The 15,299-nt window shown below is 46.4% G+C and overlaps 1 protein-coding gene across 5 annotated transcripts in view; it reads left to right on the top strand.

Moving 5' to 3' along the window:
* EPN2 (epsin 2) overlaps positions 1-15,299 on the top strand; it is a 94,106-nt gene that overhangs the window by 25,643 nt on the left and 53,164 nt on the right. Inside the window, exon 1 of one of the 5 annotated variants that reach the window (XM_012472062.3) lies at positions 7,460-8,142. The exons of the other annotated variants lie outside the window; for them this stretch is intronic. The gene's annotated coding sequence lies outside the window, so the exon portion shown is untranslated. Of the gene's footprint in view, positions 1-7,459; positions 8,143-15,299 lie in introns of those variants that run through there. 5 annotated transcript variants of the gene reach the window in all.

Consider the following 15,299-nt stretch of genomic DNA (forward strand, 5'->3'; position numbering starts at 1 on the left):
ATTCATTCAACAATTGGACAAAATTGTCTCCAGTCTTTGGCAGTCGCGAGTAACACAGCTGTGAACATGGTACATGAGTCCTTGTGTAGACATGCTTTCCTGTCTCAGGCTAGATAAGGAGGCTCCATCCTAACACAGGCACCCACTGTCAGCACCACAGGGAATGTGGCACCTGCCTTTTACTGTTCAGCAGAGAGTGACACACATTATTTCTATCTCATCTTACTGCAGTGTCTTGGCTGACTTCAGAGGAGTGGGAAAATGCACTTCTGTTATAGACCCAGAAGTGGATGAACTGGAAATACTTGGTGACTAGAATCAGTACTATAGAAGAGAAGAGAAACAGACATTCCTGGAGCCCAGGAGAGTGGTTTTGTTTGGACAGGTCACTCTGGAAAGCGTTCATTAATAAAGAGAGAGTTCCAGGATAGAAATTATGTGGGTTGGCCTTGAAAGGTGGTTGGTGGAAAAACCTCACATCTACCAAGGAGTGTCTTAGATGGATATGATGATATTGAAACAGAGAAGGGCAACCACATAGAAGTAATACTAAATAGAACAGAGGTTTAGGATTGGATACTTCTGAGTTTCACAGGAGGTGTTGTGGCCCAGAGCTTTATCCCAGCTCTGTGACTTGCTATATGTTACCCTCTTTTGCAATGCCTCCCTTGCAAGAGTGCAGCAAGATCAGTGCCATGAAACCCCTGGGTCAGTGCCTGGCACATGGTAGGCACTCAGTAAATTACAGCTGTCACCTTGGCGCATTTGACCAGCAGTAGCTGAGCCTGCAGTCACTGAGTGACCACAGCTGTCCTTCTTGAGGCCTTGGGTTTATGTTTTTCTTGTGAAGCATTACTGTGCTGAAGAACATCCCTGTTCTCTTGGCCTGGTTATCCCTGTGGTGGCTGAAGGAAAGCGGGCTGGAGCGAGGAGGGGGGTTAGGGACACAGATGTAGCCAGTGTACATTCTGAGGGCAAGTAAACAGTTCTTCCTCGGCCTCTCGGCGCAAAGTTCTAAAGTGGAGCAGTTTCTGAGCAAAGGAGCCACGGGCAGATCTGCACATGCACTTAGTTGTCAGTGCTGGAAACGAGCCCCTTTATTATTATTTTTCTAAACAAAGCAAGACAATGGCAGTGTAAACATTGCTTGAACAAAAAGCATTTGCCCAATGGAGATAAAACCAAAAGGAAAATAACAACTTTGATTTCCTTTTGGTTTTTGTGTTTTGACATTTGGTAGCATACTTCTAATCTTTTAGGAATTAAAAAAATTATATGGTATGCGAACTCCAGTTTGTTTATGCTGTTAAATTTAGTGTGAAGTAGACTCAAAAATTCCCCTCCTGTTGGGATGTCAGCTTGTTCCCATTTTTGCTTTTCTTTGGGAGAGGTGTGATCAAGGGTCCAGTGGGCCCTGAAGAGGGCCCATAAAAAGCCTGAGGCACATGGGGAAACCTGTAGTAGAAGCAGAAGGTGCAGTCTGATTTCCCACAGCTCGCTAATGTTTCTTATCTTGTTGATCTTCAAAGGCTGCCATTTCCATTTTACAAATGAGGAAACTAAACTGAGGTTCAGCAAGGTGACTAAAAGGTGCTGGGTAGAGCAGTGATCTTTTCATTTTGCCAAATAGTTATTTTAAAACTGTTATCAATATTGATAGGCCATGTTTTATGTTCAGTGAGTGCATTTGTGGTTTAGTAAGGGTGTAGAGAGGATCAGACAGCTTGGAGGAAGGGAGGGAGAAAGGGGGAGCAGGTGGGGCCAGACTCGGTGCCCTGTGGAGTCATTCATTCCTGCAGCAGATGTGTGCCAGGCACCATGCCAGGCCCAGCATGCAGCAGCAAGGAGACAGTCGGGGTCTCTGTCCCTTGAGAGCCTGCAGTCCAGAGGTCGTGGGAGGAAGGAGGGAGGGTGAAGGGAAAGCCGGAAGCCCAGGCAAGCTCCAAGGCCTCTGGCTCAGTCAGCTGAGCAGCAGGTGGTGGATCCTGGGCAGAGCATCCCTGGAGGGAAGGGGAAGGGGGCAGGTGTGGGACTGAGGGTGATGGGTTCAGTTTTATCCTGAAACTGGAGGGGAAGGCGGCATGGTGCAGAGGTGTATACCAGTGACCAAGAAGGTCTAGTGACCAGGCATGGTAGCTTATACAATCTCAGCACTTGGGGAGGTTGAGACAGGAGGATTGCTGGAGCCCAGGAGTTCAAGACCAGCCTGGCCAACATAGGGAGACCCCATCTCTACAAAAAATAAAATAATTAGCTCGGCTTGGTGGTGCACACATGTAGCCTCAGCTATTTAGGAGGGTGAGACAAGAGAATCACTTGTGCCTGGGAGGTCCAGGCTGCAATCAGCTATGATTGTGCTACTATACTCCATCTTGGGTGACAGCGAGACCCTGTCTCAGAAAAAAAAAATGTCTAGGAAGTTACATATGGCCTCACACAAAGGCGTCTGAACTGTTTGTTGGTGGTCATTAGAAGGAGAATGCACTGCTCTGCATGTGGCAGAAAAGCATGACCTGTCCATTCTCTGCTTCTCTGGTGCTGACTGGGTGGTTCTCTTGTGTCTTCACCCTGCTTTTGGCCCTTTCTTGGACTTCGCTGATGGCTGTTTGCCTCCTTAATTGCATTCTTGTCCACATCTTCTCTGCTCTCTTTCTCCCTGGGGCCTCTCACACGTTCCTCTGAGATGAATATGTTGGCCACAGTGCCCTTCCTGTGCCCTGATCCTAGGCGCCAGCTGCCACTTGGCTGTTTTCATTCTTCAGGCTTGTCCTGAAGCACCTCCAGTCATGCTTGTTTGAAATAAAACTAAGTATGCTGCCTCCTGCCTTCATCTGGAACCTCTCCACCTTCTCTTTCTGTTAAAGGTGCCTCCGTCCTCCTGGCTATTCCACCCCTTCTACCCCACCCACACTGACATTTGTTTGTCAGGGTTCGTGTTCCCACTTGTGTTTACGTCCGTCGCCTGCCTTTCCCATTCCCCTGCTGCCAGCTTCAGGCTCTGGACTCACCATGCCTGTGTGGCTTCTCAGTCATCTTTCTGTCTTCCTCCTCCCGCCTCTGCCCCGATCCTTTCTCCCACTGCTGCTTGATGAAGATTCAGAAGTGCCATCCTGACAACATGAGTTCCCTGCTCCAAACAAAAATAAAAAATCAACCTAGGAGCTTCACCTTCCCCAGTATTTCCCAAAATAATTTTAAGTGACATACAATTGAATGTTCTTAGTTTTAATCTTTATCTTAAAAATGCCATAGTATTTTGGTAGGTCCTGAAAAATTAAAACCTATAGTTACCATATGACCCAGCAGTTTCACTCCTCTATATATACCCAGGAGAACTGAAAACATGTCCACACAAACATTTGTGCATAGATGTTCATATCAGCATTATGAATATGAATATATGAATATTCTTCATGGCACGATAGCCACAAAAACTAGAAACAACCCGAATGTCCATCAACTAATGAACGCGTAAACAAAATGTGGTCCATCTATACAATGGAATATTATTTAGCCATAAAAAGTCATAGAATATTGGTACATAATGCAACATGGATTAACCTTGAAAACATTGAACCTTTCACATAAGTGAAAGAAGCCAGACACAGAAGTTCACATATTATATGATTTCATTTATATGAAATGTCTAGAGTAGGCAAATCCATAGAGAGTAGATTTGTGGTTAACGGGTTGGGGGTGAGGACATGGGTGGTGACTACTAATGGATATGGGGCTTATTTTTGGAGTGTTGAAAATGTTTTGGAATTATAGTGATGATTGCACAACATTGTGAATATGCTAAAAAAAAAACTGCACTGATTGTTTACTTTAAAATAGTGAATTTGATGCTATGTGAATTGTATCTCAGTAGAAACAAAACAAAAAGATCCCCCCATATGCCGTAGCAATAATACTTGATTTTATATGTTACTTAACATGAGTATTTTAATTTAAAAGTAAATTGGATATGAAGAAAAATATGAAGCAAACAGTAGAGCAGCTTTTATAGTAAGGAATGAATGGGATAATTCCTGAGACAGTGCCTGCACATAGTGGATGCTCTGTAAGTGTTAGTCATTGTTACTGTCGAGAGGAAATGGCAAAAATCTTGAAGGTGAACAACCCATGTTGGCAAGTGCAGATCTCTGGTGTGCCTAGTGAGGCCCTGTTGGTGCAGCCTCAGCCTGCCGCAGCCTCTGCGTTCCCAGCTACCTTAGTGACAGGTGTCTCTCCCTGAAGGTTCTCACTTTGCCTGCAGAGGCCTCTTCCTTACTCAGACGCTCATCCCTCTCATTCGTCATGGCAGTGCCCTTGATGTCCCCCAGTCTGTCCTCGTCTTCTCAGTAGCTGCCTGGAGCACCCAGTTTGGAGTCATTTTGTTGCCCCCCAGCCCAGACTGGATGCCACATCTGTGCTTGTCCAGACCTCGGTGGCTGCTGGCATGGGGACATGGATACACAGTGAGTGTGTGAAAAATACTTGTCAAACCTGTGCCAACTAAAGTATGAATACATCCTTTTTTTTTGAGGCAGGGTCTGGCTGTGTTGTCCGGACTGAAGTATAGTGGCATGATTATGGCTCACTGCAGCCTCAAACTCCTGGGCTCATGCGATCCTCCATCTCAGTCTCCCACTCCCAGAAGTGTTGGGATTATAGGCATGAGCCACTGCACCCGGCCTTAATACATCTTTGTAATGACCAAACGATGTTTTAAATCAGGCAAAAATATTTTAAAAATATACTGCAGAGATAATTTGTATATCCTATGAATGAGCTGTTCTAGGAACAGATTCTAGAAAACTGGCCCATGTGTCCTGAGAGACATGCATGGCTATAGAAGCATTTTTCACAGTAGCAAAAATCTGGAGATAACCCAGATGTCCATGGACAGGAACACGGGTAGGCACATTGTTAAATATTGGCAAGATCACATGGTACACAGCGGTGACAGTGGGTGAGTGGCAGCCAGCTGTGCATAGCAACAGAGAGAACCTCAGAAGCAGTATAGAATGCCCCAGGCGGGCTGGGGAAGGCGGCATACTGTTCAGTTTTACTAGTGTGTGATATAAGTGTGTTCTTTTTTAAAAAGTGAGGGACTGAAAACCCAGTACTAGGGCTGTTTGCCTTGGGGGGTCAAGGAGGTGGGGAGAGGGAAGTGACGGGGAGCCAGGTGGCTGGACATGGTGGTCATGTTCCAGGCTTTGAGGGGGCTGTGGAGTCATGGGGACTCATTTTGTTTGTCCTCACATGTGGTTTGCACATATTCTTTTATATTTGCCTAATGTTACATAAGAAAATATTTAAGAAAACAGAGGAACAGCAAGAAAACATTAGGGCTGGCTCATGCCTTCTGTGGGGTGGACTCTGACATTTAAGAGTTAGGAAGGAACATTTCCTCCTAATGTATCCAGTCAGTGTTGCACAGTAAATAAAACACTGGGAATGTCTCCAGCAGAGGAGGAAAGAGGGAAGTAATATTTTTACTCTGCACCAAAAAAGGAAGTTTACCTTTCAACATGAAGAGGCTTTTTTTCCTGAGTGGTATTTCAGATGACAACAGCTATTTCAAAGGAACAGTGCAGATTTCTCAGGGTATTAAAGTCAGTGTGACACTGTTAGTAGCCAAAGAGGCATCATTTCCTGAGGATGTGAGTTCTAAAGAACATGTCTTTAAGAATAGTTTTAGAGTTTCTTTGTTGTTATTTTGGACCTCTACCCTGACTGACACCGTTGTATTGCCAGTGTGTAGAACCTTCCACATTTCAAGGTAAAGTTTTCTTTGAATAGTGTTAAAGCCTTTTCCCGTTTGCTGGCTGCAGTGAAGGGTGCTGGGAATGCCAGGTTCTGATCCTGGCTTAGCACTGAACAGCTCTGGGTCCCGGCATCTGCATGTGGGTGACTTCCAAGGCCCTTCTAGCTGTAGCGTCTTTGCTTCTGCCTGCTTGACTTGGTGAGTGGCTGGGGAAAGGATCTGTTATGGCCACAGAACATGAGGTCGGAAAACAGTTGTTTCTGTGCCGTCTTTTGGCCTCAGACATCTAGACAAGAGGGACCTTTTTAGGTCTGCAGGTTCAGCAAAGGAAAATTCCTTGTTCTTAAGACTTTGATCCGTGAATTTCTCTAAAGCCACAAAGAGTGGGAATAAGAATAGGGATTAAGAGGATGGGAGCAGAAGTCAGAGTCTGAGATCAAATCCTAGTCTCACCACTTGCTGGCAGTGGAGCCTTGGGAAAGTGACTTAATCTCTCTTTTGCCTCACTTTCCTCCTCTGTAAGATATGAATAAGAAGAATGACTCCTCCATAGGATTGTTATGAAGATTCAATCAGTGGACACATGTGACCTCAGTTAGTATTCACTAGCCTCTGCTTAGAGAGCCCCTTCTCTTTCTTATGGCTCTTTAGTATCAAAGAACACATCTGAGACTTTCCTTGGAAATGCCAGCTGCAGAGGAAAAGAGTAGGCAAGATTGCTGACTGTTTTTAACAAGTTGTTTGTGTAGTCTGGAGAGAGATGCTTGTGGACAATACTACCCTCCCCGCTGGAAGGTGATTTCCACCCAGTATGTCCTTAAGGGGATTCTTCTGTGGGCTTTCATCTCCTGCCGAGCTGTCCTCAGGAACCTGCTGAGAAATGTCCCTGTAGGCCGGGCGTGGTGGCTCACGCCTGTAATCCCAGCGCTTTGGAAGGCAAGGCAGGTGGATTACGAGGTCAGGAGATCAAGACCATCCTGGCTAACATGGTGAAACCCCATCTCTGCTGAAAATACAAAAAATTAGCTGGGCATGGTGGCACGCGCCTGTAGTCCCAACTACTCGGGAGGCTGAGGCAGGAGAACCACTTGAACCTGAGAGGCGGAGGTTGCAGTGAGCCAAGATTATGCCACTGGGTGACAGAGTGAGACAACCTCTCAAAAAGAAAAGACCAGAGAAGTGTCCCTCTCCCTTGACAAGACATGCACCTTGGCAAGACATGGGAGAGGTATTTGGACACCTCTTATTTGCCAGTCCTACTCTTACCAACCCTCACAAACATGCTGAGCAGCACCTGTTACCTCCATTTTAGAGGTGTGGAAACAGAAGCTCAGGAAAGCTCACCTTGCCTCAGACCATGCAGCTGGAAAGGTAGGACATAATCCCTGTGGCTGGAGTGAGAACTGCATGTTTCAGCCCTAGGCTGCTGCCCAGGCTGCTGGTGTTGCTCCTGAGTCCAGCTGTCAGGGGCATTGAGTGGCTTCTCAGGCCCTGTGGTGCCTGGGCTTTGGCAGGTGCTGGTTTGCGTGGAGCATGTGTTAAGCACCAGGTAGGGCTGTTCCCGTTCCCAGGTAGTTTATTATGAGGCACATGTACAGCAGCTGCCCTTTATCTCAAGAGATGGAGACCAAAAGGGAAACAAGAACTGGGAGAACAGCCTCCAGGTGTGAACTCTGGCAGTCTCCGAGTAGAGGGATAATGGGTATCTTTAACAGTGTTCGTATTTTTTGCTTCTGTGTTGCATGGAAGATGTTCGTTGAGGGCTCACTGTGTGCCAGGCACTGTTCTAGACAGTGGCAAAAAGACAGGCTGTGCCCTGCTCTCAGGGGTGGTGCGGGAGCAGGAGAGAAACAGATAAACAGGCACATAAGAAATGTCAGATAGAGGAGGAGCTCTGTTCCAGATGACAGCTGGTGACATTGATAGAGAGTACCTGGTGGGTTCTGAGGAGACCATGTGATCTGAGTGGCAAGGAGCCAGTCTAGTGACAGATATGGGAAGGATGCTGGGTGGGAGGAATGGCAGGTGGGTAGATACGTGCAAGGCAGGAGCTGGTTCTGGTCATAGGGAAAGTGACCGGAAACGAGAATGCAGCATGTGGGTGACATGTAAAGAGTTAACCCTCAGGGCTTGCCCTGCCCCAGGGCCCACCTTTGGGGTGAAGGGGCTCATCCTTTGAGCTTCAGCTGTGGTGAGCCTGCCCTTGTGGTCTCAGTGGCCCTGGCTTACCACCCATCCCACAGTGCTGCTTGGACGAGGCTCAGCGGGCATCAGCCATCACTAGCACCAGGTCCCTGCAAGTAACTCCCTCAGAAATCTGCCTTGTTCCTCGAAGCTGCTGTCGGAAGAGTAAGATGTGACCTCCTGGAGGCACAGGTTGGAGGGCAGAGGTGAGCAAACCACTCAGTTTTCTTGAAGCTGTGGTCTTGCACTTGTAAGTGCACAGTGTAAAAATACCTGTTCCTTGGCCAGCATCTGGAGCTCCCTTTGAGAAAATAGTTATGTCACTACTGTGCCTGAAACCAGAAGTCAGCAAGGCCTGCCTGAGAGGATCCACTGCCCCGCCTTTACTTCCACAGTCTCGCAGGCTCCTCGTGAGATGGCGACAGCCCAGCAGTTAGCACCACCACAGCCACCAGCCAGGTCTAAATTAAGCACAAGATCATGGGAATGTAGATTTTCCCATGCAGCTCTGCATGTTTTTCAGATGTCTCAAGCTGGAAAATTATACTGATCAAATGGCAATCCATAGCTCAGCCTGTCCTGAGGGGTGGGGGTGAAAGCCATCAGAGGCTCCTGTTCGCCGTACCGAGTCTCTGGTTGGCTTAGTCGTCTCCTGTCAGCGAGTGTTTTCTCTAGCAGAGCCACAGTATGTTAGAAATGGGGAATCTCTGCCTAAGGGTCACAGGTGTCATCCTCAGAGGAGGGAAGGGTTCTGAAGGCTGCTTTTCACGTTTCCAAAGGCTGAAGGGAAGCCCTACTTTTCTGCCCACCACGAAACTCCACAGGCCAGCAAAAACATCTGCTGCTTGGCTATGGCTGGAATTCCACTCCCTCAGTTGGTGACCTGTGGCTGGGCTGATCAGAAGCTTGAGTTCCTCAGGACACCATGGAGATGGCAGGGAATTGAACCACTGGTCAGAATGGGGGCCTTTGGGACTGAAGGGTTTGGGGCGAGCATCTGATTTAATCTCATCATTTTAGAAACAAGGACCCTGGGTACTGGCTTCTTGGTGCCACAGACCGGTCACAGTATTGGCCCTGGTCCCTGGATTCCAGTCTCTTCTCTCTACCACACCACGTTATTTGCATTTTGGCATGACTTTTAAAAGAATGCTGTTCTGAGGAATAGGAGAGGTAGGGGAACATTCAAGAATTCTCACTTGCCTTTATGGAGTGTTGCTGCCTGCCCTTGTGCAGTCAGTGTTTGATCCTCTACCCTGAGGGAGAGGTGCAGCTCCTTGCCATACCCCTGTTTTCCTGGATTGGCAGGAACAGCCAAACCAGACCTCCAGACCCCTTTTTTCCTTCACACAGTCTTTAAAAATGACTGCATTTCCCCACCTGCTCATGTAATCTGCACCCACAGGCTGCTCTTCCCAGAGACTAAATGGTAGGGGCATGTTGATAGCAAGAAATTAAATTCCTTGTGTGTGTTTTGGTACTTGATTTCTGCTTTTAGAAAATTAAGTATATATCAAGTTCTGGGAGGCCAGGTGACATCTAATTTGAGCTCTGCTGTGTTTGTTCCAGTGGCTCTCAGATCCTGGGGGAAGCTGCCTGGGTGGCTCCTTGAGGGTGGACCTCCTATTCCCCTGAAGGATGGTGTGGACCAGCTTAGGGGGTTCTTCCTATGCAGTCAGCCCTTCCTGGCTCCTCCCTGGCAGTAGGTTAACTGATACCGGCAGGGATCTTCCTTCCTTAGAAGAACGTCCCAGGGGAGACAAGTGAGGACATGGGCCATTTACCTTTTCCTGTTCTACCATCCAGAAGTCAAGTCTGAAATGTTTGTTTTTCTTCAGAATTCTTTTTTTTTTTTTTTTTTTTTTTTTTTTTTTGAGATGGAGTCTCCCTCTGTTGCCCAAGCTGGAGTGCAGTGGTGCGACCTCAGCTCACTGCAGCCCCTGCCTCCCAGGTTCAGGTGATTCTCCTGCCCCCCGCTTCCAAGTAACTGGGACAACAGGCGCCCTTGCCACCCTGCTTGGCTAATTTTTTATATTTTTAGTAGAGGTGGGTTTTTACCATATTGGCCAGACTGGTCTCGAACTCCTGACCTCATGATCCGCCCACCTTGGCCTCCCGAAGTGCTGGGATTACAGGCATGAGCCACCTCGCCCAGCCCCAGAATTCTGTAAGTATGAGTATAAAGGTCTTTTTTTTTAGCCTACTTGTTGGAGACTGACAAATTTTTTTACTACAAAAAGCTGTTCATTTTTATAGACAGAGTCTTGCTAGGTTGCCCAGGCCAAAGTTGAACTCCTGGGCTCGAGTGATCCTCCTGCCTCAGCTTCCTGAGTAGCTGGGATTATAAGTGTGTAGCACCCTGCCCAGCTGATATAAAATATGATTTCTCTAACCAACAAGAAGTCATCAGAATATAGATGCCCACTTTCAGTTAGTGAAGATGATGTTTCTTTTTTGGCTGAATCTCACAGTTTTTCTGGTATGAGGGAAATAAAGGATTTTTTTTCTTTTCATTTCTTTATAGGATGAGCAGCCGTTATTAGGCTTTAAGTTATTGCTAGGGTGGCTGAAACAGTCATAGTAGTCTTTTCTCTTTTGGCTGAAATGATGACTGTTGAAAAGAATGTGGCACTGTCCATATTGTCCTAACTGGCCTGTTGTCTTCTGGAGAGCCTGTGAGGTTTGGTCATGTGAACTGTGGTCTCAGCTACCCCAACTGAGCCTCCTTGTAATGATCATCATACCCTTTCTCCAGTAGGAAGATAGAGATGTTTCCTCACTCATGGTCTGCACCTCAGGAAAGATAAAGCCAGTGAATTGAGGATTGTGGAGTATTGCACACATTCACATGTCCTGCAGTGGACCATGACACTGACTCCAGCATGCCTAGAAGTCCCCATGGGGGCTAAGAGAGTGGCAGTCCCTCAGCTCTGCTCCCAGAATGACTGGATTTTTAAACAGATTCCCTCTGGTTGAGGGACCACACTGGTAGAACACTATGGAAAAGGTGGGGTGTACCCCTTTCCCAAGCATTCTCTGTCATATGCTTTTACAAAAATAAAGTATGTGTAGAAACATAGGAGGCTGTCAGACATACATAGGTGGAGCTGCTATCCAAGGTGAAAATGTTCAGGTCAATTAATTCACTCATGTTTATTGATTGGGACTGGATTTTCCCGTCAATATTGATTGACCTGTGACTGTAAGGTTTGGGGCGGGGAGTGGAGAGATAGTTCCCAGACAGCCGAGCTTGATCTTCAGTCATGGCTGCTGAAAAGCCACTACCTGTAGTTTCCTTACGGACTTGATGTAGACCCCAGCTGAAAGGTGAGCATCCTCTCAGCGCATGGTCAGCCACGCCTGGGTGGCGCAGAGGCATCGGGCACAGAGGCGTGTGCCTTCACGTCTGCTTGGAACTTTGAGAAGCCTCTATCTGTCTCCCATGATGGGGAACTCTAGATTTGGAAAGAATTTCCCCACCCAGCTCCTCAAGCTCTCAGAATACATTTTTATGGAATACTTCTTGCCTCCTGGGGCATAACCCTAGCCTTGGAAATGTTTTTTCCAGTTTTGTTCTGTTTGCTATTTTGTTTAGTCTCTTTCCAGTCTCTACCCTCATTTGAATTCTGATTGTGTTTTCAAGTATGCCAGAAATTTTTCCCCCAGCTTGTCCCCTGCATGTATGGGGATCCAGCTGTTATTTTATGGTTCACGTCATGAGTTACTCTCAAAAAAAAGAGCAGATAATCCCAGACTGGTTGGGGGTGCCTCATTCACAGGGAGTGCTGAGCCCTCCTGAGAAGGATGTGGTTTTTCCTTGGTCAGTCTGGGGCTGTGGGTCACCTGTGACTGAGGAGAGCCTGGCTGATGTCTCTGCACTCCTACTTGAGGCCCTGTTGGAGGTTCAGGGGAGTGCCCATGCTCTTCGTTGTTTAGCTGTTGCTGCCTTTCTACCTCTGTCTGGTTCTCTCAGGTGCTTCGTGCACAGGGTTTGCAGTTGCGGGTGTCAAAAGCACGCATTGCTGTAGGTTACAGCATGAGAATTCCAGGGGATAAAAGGCTTCATGCACAGGTAGACCTAGAGGTGCAGACCACGTGCTGTTGTGTCTTGTGCCTTCTCCTCTTCTTGGCTTCTTGCTTTCTTCTGTGGCTGCTTCAATCATAGGTAAACTCTGGCTCGGGCCGTGTGGTGTCTTCCAGCAGCTTAGCAATCCTGCTGGTTTCCCAGAAGTTTTAGGAATCGTCTAGAGAGGTCTACAGGTGGTCCAGTCTGGATTCTTCACATATCATTGATGTAGCTGCTGGACTGCGGGACTGTGGGGCTTTGATTGGCCTGGTCTGAGTCCTGGGCCTATTCCTGGCCAGTTCCCCAATGATGACTGATGTACTCTTTCCAAGAGGGGTATTATGGTTGTTACATAGGCAAAAACAATGATTCAGTTTTCAGAATGGAAATGAAATATTTGAATTAAGGGAACTAACTGTAGAAAAGTGAGTATTCTCTTTCATATTGAATATATATGGCTTTTTACGTGGAGACTCTGAAGCTCTCAGGGTATTTCAGAAGGCCTGACAATTTCTGCCTTGCTCATGGTGCTACTTCCCCAGGCCACCTCAAACTTGCAGTTTTTTTGCTGTTGGTTAGAATTTTATTGACTCAGTGTGGTTAACAATAGTTATCTAATGTGCACCAGCTCCCTGATTTCTTAGTAAAATGAATTATTCATTAAAACAATTTCAAAACAGGTTTTTAGGGCTGGGGCTGGAGTGGGGAAGGTGTGGCTGGTAGGGTGGTGGCTGGGAGGCTTTGCCTGGTCATCTCATCTAGAAAATAAAGTGGCCATTCTGTGGGCCTACTCAGCCTGTTTTTGTTTTGTTTTGTTTTGAGACAAAGTTGCTCTGTCACCCAGGCTGGAGTGCAGTGGCATCATCATGGTCCACTGTAGCCTCCATCTCCTAGGCTCAAGCAGTTCTCCCATTTCAGCCTCCTGAGTAGCTGGGACTGCAGATGTGCACCACTATGCCCAGCTAATTTTTTTTGATTTTTAATTTTTTTTGTAGAGACAAGGTTTCACCATGTTGTCCAGGCTGGTCTTGAACTCTTGGGCTCAAGTGATCCTCCTGCTTTGACCTCCCAAAGTGCTGGGATTATAGGCATGAGCCACCACACCCGGCCCAGTCCCTGTCACAGCTCTCTTGGAAGGTACAGAAAGGTTTGTTTGCCTTGAATAATAAATCCCACTTTACACTTTGTTGTCTTCATTCAAACACATTTAAAATTTTGACAGAATTGTACAAGTTCATGTACTTCATTTATCACTTAGCATAAAATAGTTCTAAGTAATACCTGATGATATGATGTTAGAACTGGATTTCTAAAGGCATTTCTAGTTACTGAGGATCCTTTCAATTGTCAGTATGTAATTTATGAGAATAAGGTTTTTTTATTTTTTATTTTTATTTTTATTTATTTATTTTTTTTTCTGTAGTGAGTCTAAACCTTTAACAGTTTAATGTTATTTTTCCTTGTTTTGACAACCCTCCCACCTCGACCTCTAACATCCATATCTGGCCTTAAGAAATGATTGTGAACTGATCACAGACACATTTCTTCAGGTTTGAGTGAGAAGCTCAGAAGGTAACAAATGATCCTGTTTTAGTTGCATTTGCATGTGCGTTAGTTCGGTCTTAACAAGCTGGAAACAAGAAAATTGACAAATTGAGAAGGAAAGTTTGGAAAGTAGAGCATGCAAACTATGCAAAAAAGAGTGAGAACAAAACAAAACTCAGGTTCTAGAAATAACAGAATGTGGCTGGGCGCGGTGGGCCACGCCTGTAATCCCAGCACTTTGGGAGGCTGAGGCGGGTGGATCACTTGAGGTCAGGAGTTTGAGACCAGCCTGGCCAACGTGGTGAAACCCCTTCTCTACTAAAAACACAAAACTTAGCTGGGTGTGGTGGTGGGTGCCTGTTATCCCAGCTGCTTGGGTGGCTGAGGCCAAAATCCTGTGAACCTAGGAGGCAGAGGTTACAGTGAGCCGAGATTGTACCACTGCATTCCAGCTTGGGCAACAGGGCAAGACTAAGTCTTAAAAAAAAAGAAAAGAAAAGAAAGAACAGGATGTGCCGTGGAGGGTGGTATGTGTTTGGGGCTTGCTCCTGGGATGGAATCATGGCAGGTGTTTGCTGGGAGAGGAGATGTTTGAATGTTTACATCCAGTCCTGTGGTTGAGGGGAAAAGCAAAAAATGGGGATCTGAGGTGTACAAAGCCAAGTGTGGCAAAGTGATGGAAGTCCAGGTGTTCATCTGGAATAGCAGGAGCTTTGTGCTCACTGGCACTGCTGGAGTCCTGCTTCATGGCCCATGCATCATGGGCTGTTTCACGGTTGGAACCATTAGTTTCGGTCTCCAAAGCCTTGCTTAGGTGAGATGCGTAGCCCAGTTAGCCTAGAAAGTGATTTCTTGGAGGCACCTCCAGTGACTTTTCTCCTAATGATGATTATTTATTTATTTATTTATTTATTTATTTATTTATTTATTTATTTATTCTTTAGAGACGAGGGTCTCACCATGTTGCCCAGGTTGGTCTCAAATACCTGAGCTCAAGTGATCTGTCCACCTCGGCTTCCCAGAGTGCTGGGATTACAGATGTGAGCCACCACACCTGGCCCTAGTGAGGTGTATTAGTCCATTTTCATGTTGCTGATAAAGACATACTCGAGACTGGGAAGAAAAGAGGTTTAATTGGACTTACAGTTCCACATGGCTGGGGAGGCCTCAGGATCATGGCAGGAGGTGAAAGGTACTTCTTACATGGCGGCACCAAGAGGAAAATGAGGAAGAAGCAAAAGTGAAAACTCCAGATAAACCCATTAGATCTTATGAGACTTATTATCACGGGAATAGCAAGGGAAAGACTGGCCTCCCATAATTCAATTACCTCCTCCTGGGTCCCTCCCACAGCACATGGGAATTCTGGGAAATACAATTCAAGTTGAGATTTGGGTGGGGACACAGCCAAACCATATCATGAGGATTTCTTTTTTTTTTTTTTTTTTTATCTTGAGACAGAGTCTCACTCTGTAACCCAGGCTGGAGTGCAGTGGTGCGATCTCAGCTCATTCCAACCCCAACCTCTGCCTCCTGGGTTCAAGCAATTCTCATGCCTCAGCTACCCAAGTAGCTGGAATTCTAGGTGTACGCCACCATGACTGGCTCATTTTGTATTTTTAATAGAGACAGTGTTTTGCCATGTTGGCCAGGCTGTTGCTGAACTCTGGCCTCAAGTGATCGTCCTGCATTGGCCTCCCAAAGTGCTGGGATAACAGGTGTGGTATTTTATTATTTTATTAGCTTTTTTCT

The sequence above is a fragment of the Aotus nancymaae genome, unplaced genomic scaffold (genome assembly GCF_030222135.1).
Source record: "Aotus nancymaae isolate 86718 unplaced genomic scaffold, 86718_ANA_hifiasm-v0.15.2.pri h1tg000018l, whole genome shotgun sequence".
NCBI classification, from domain to species: Eukaryota; Metazoa; Chordata; class Mammalia; order Primates; family Aotidae; genus Aotus; species Aotus nancymaae.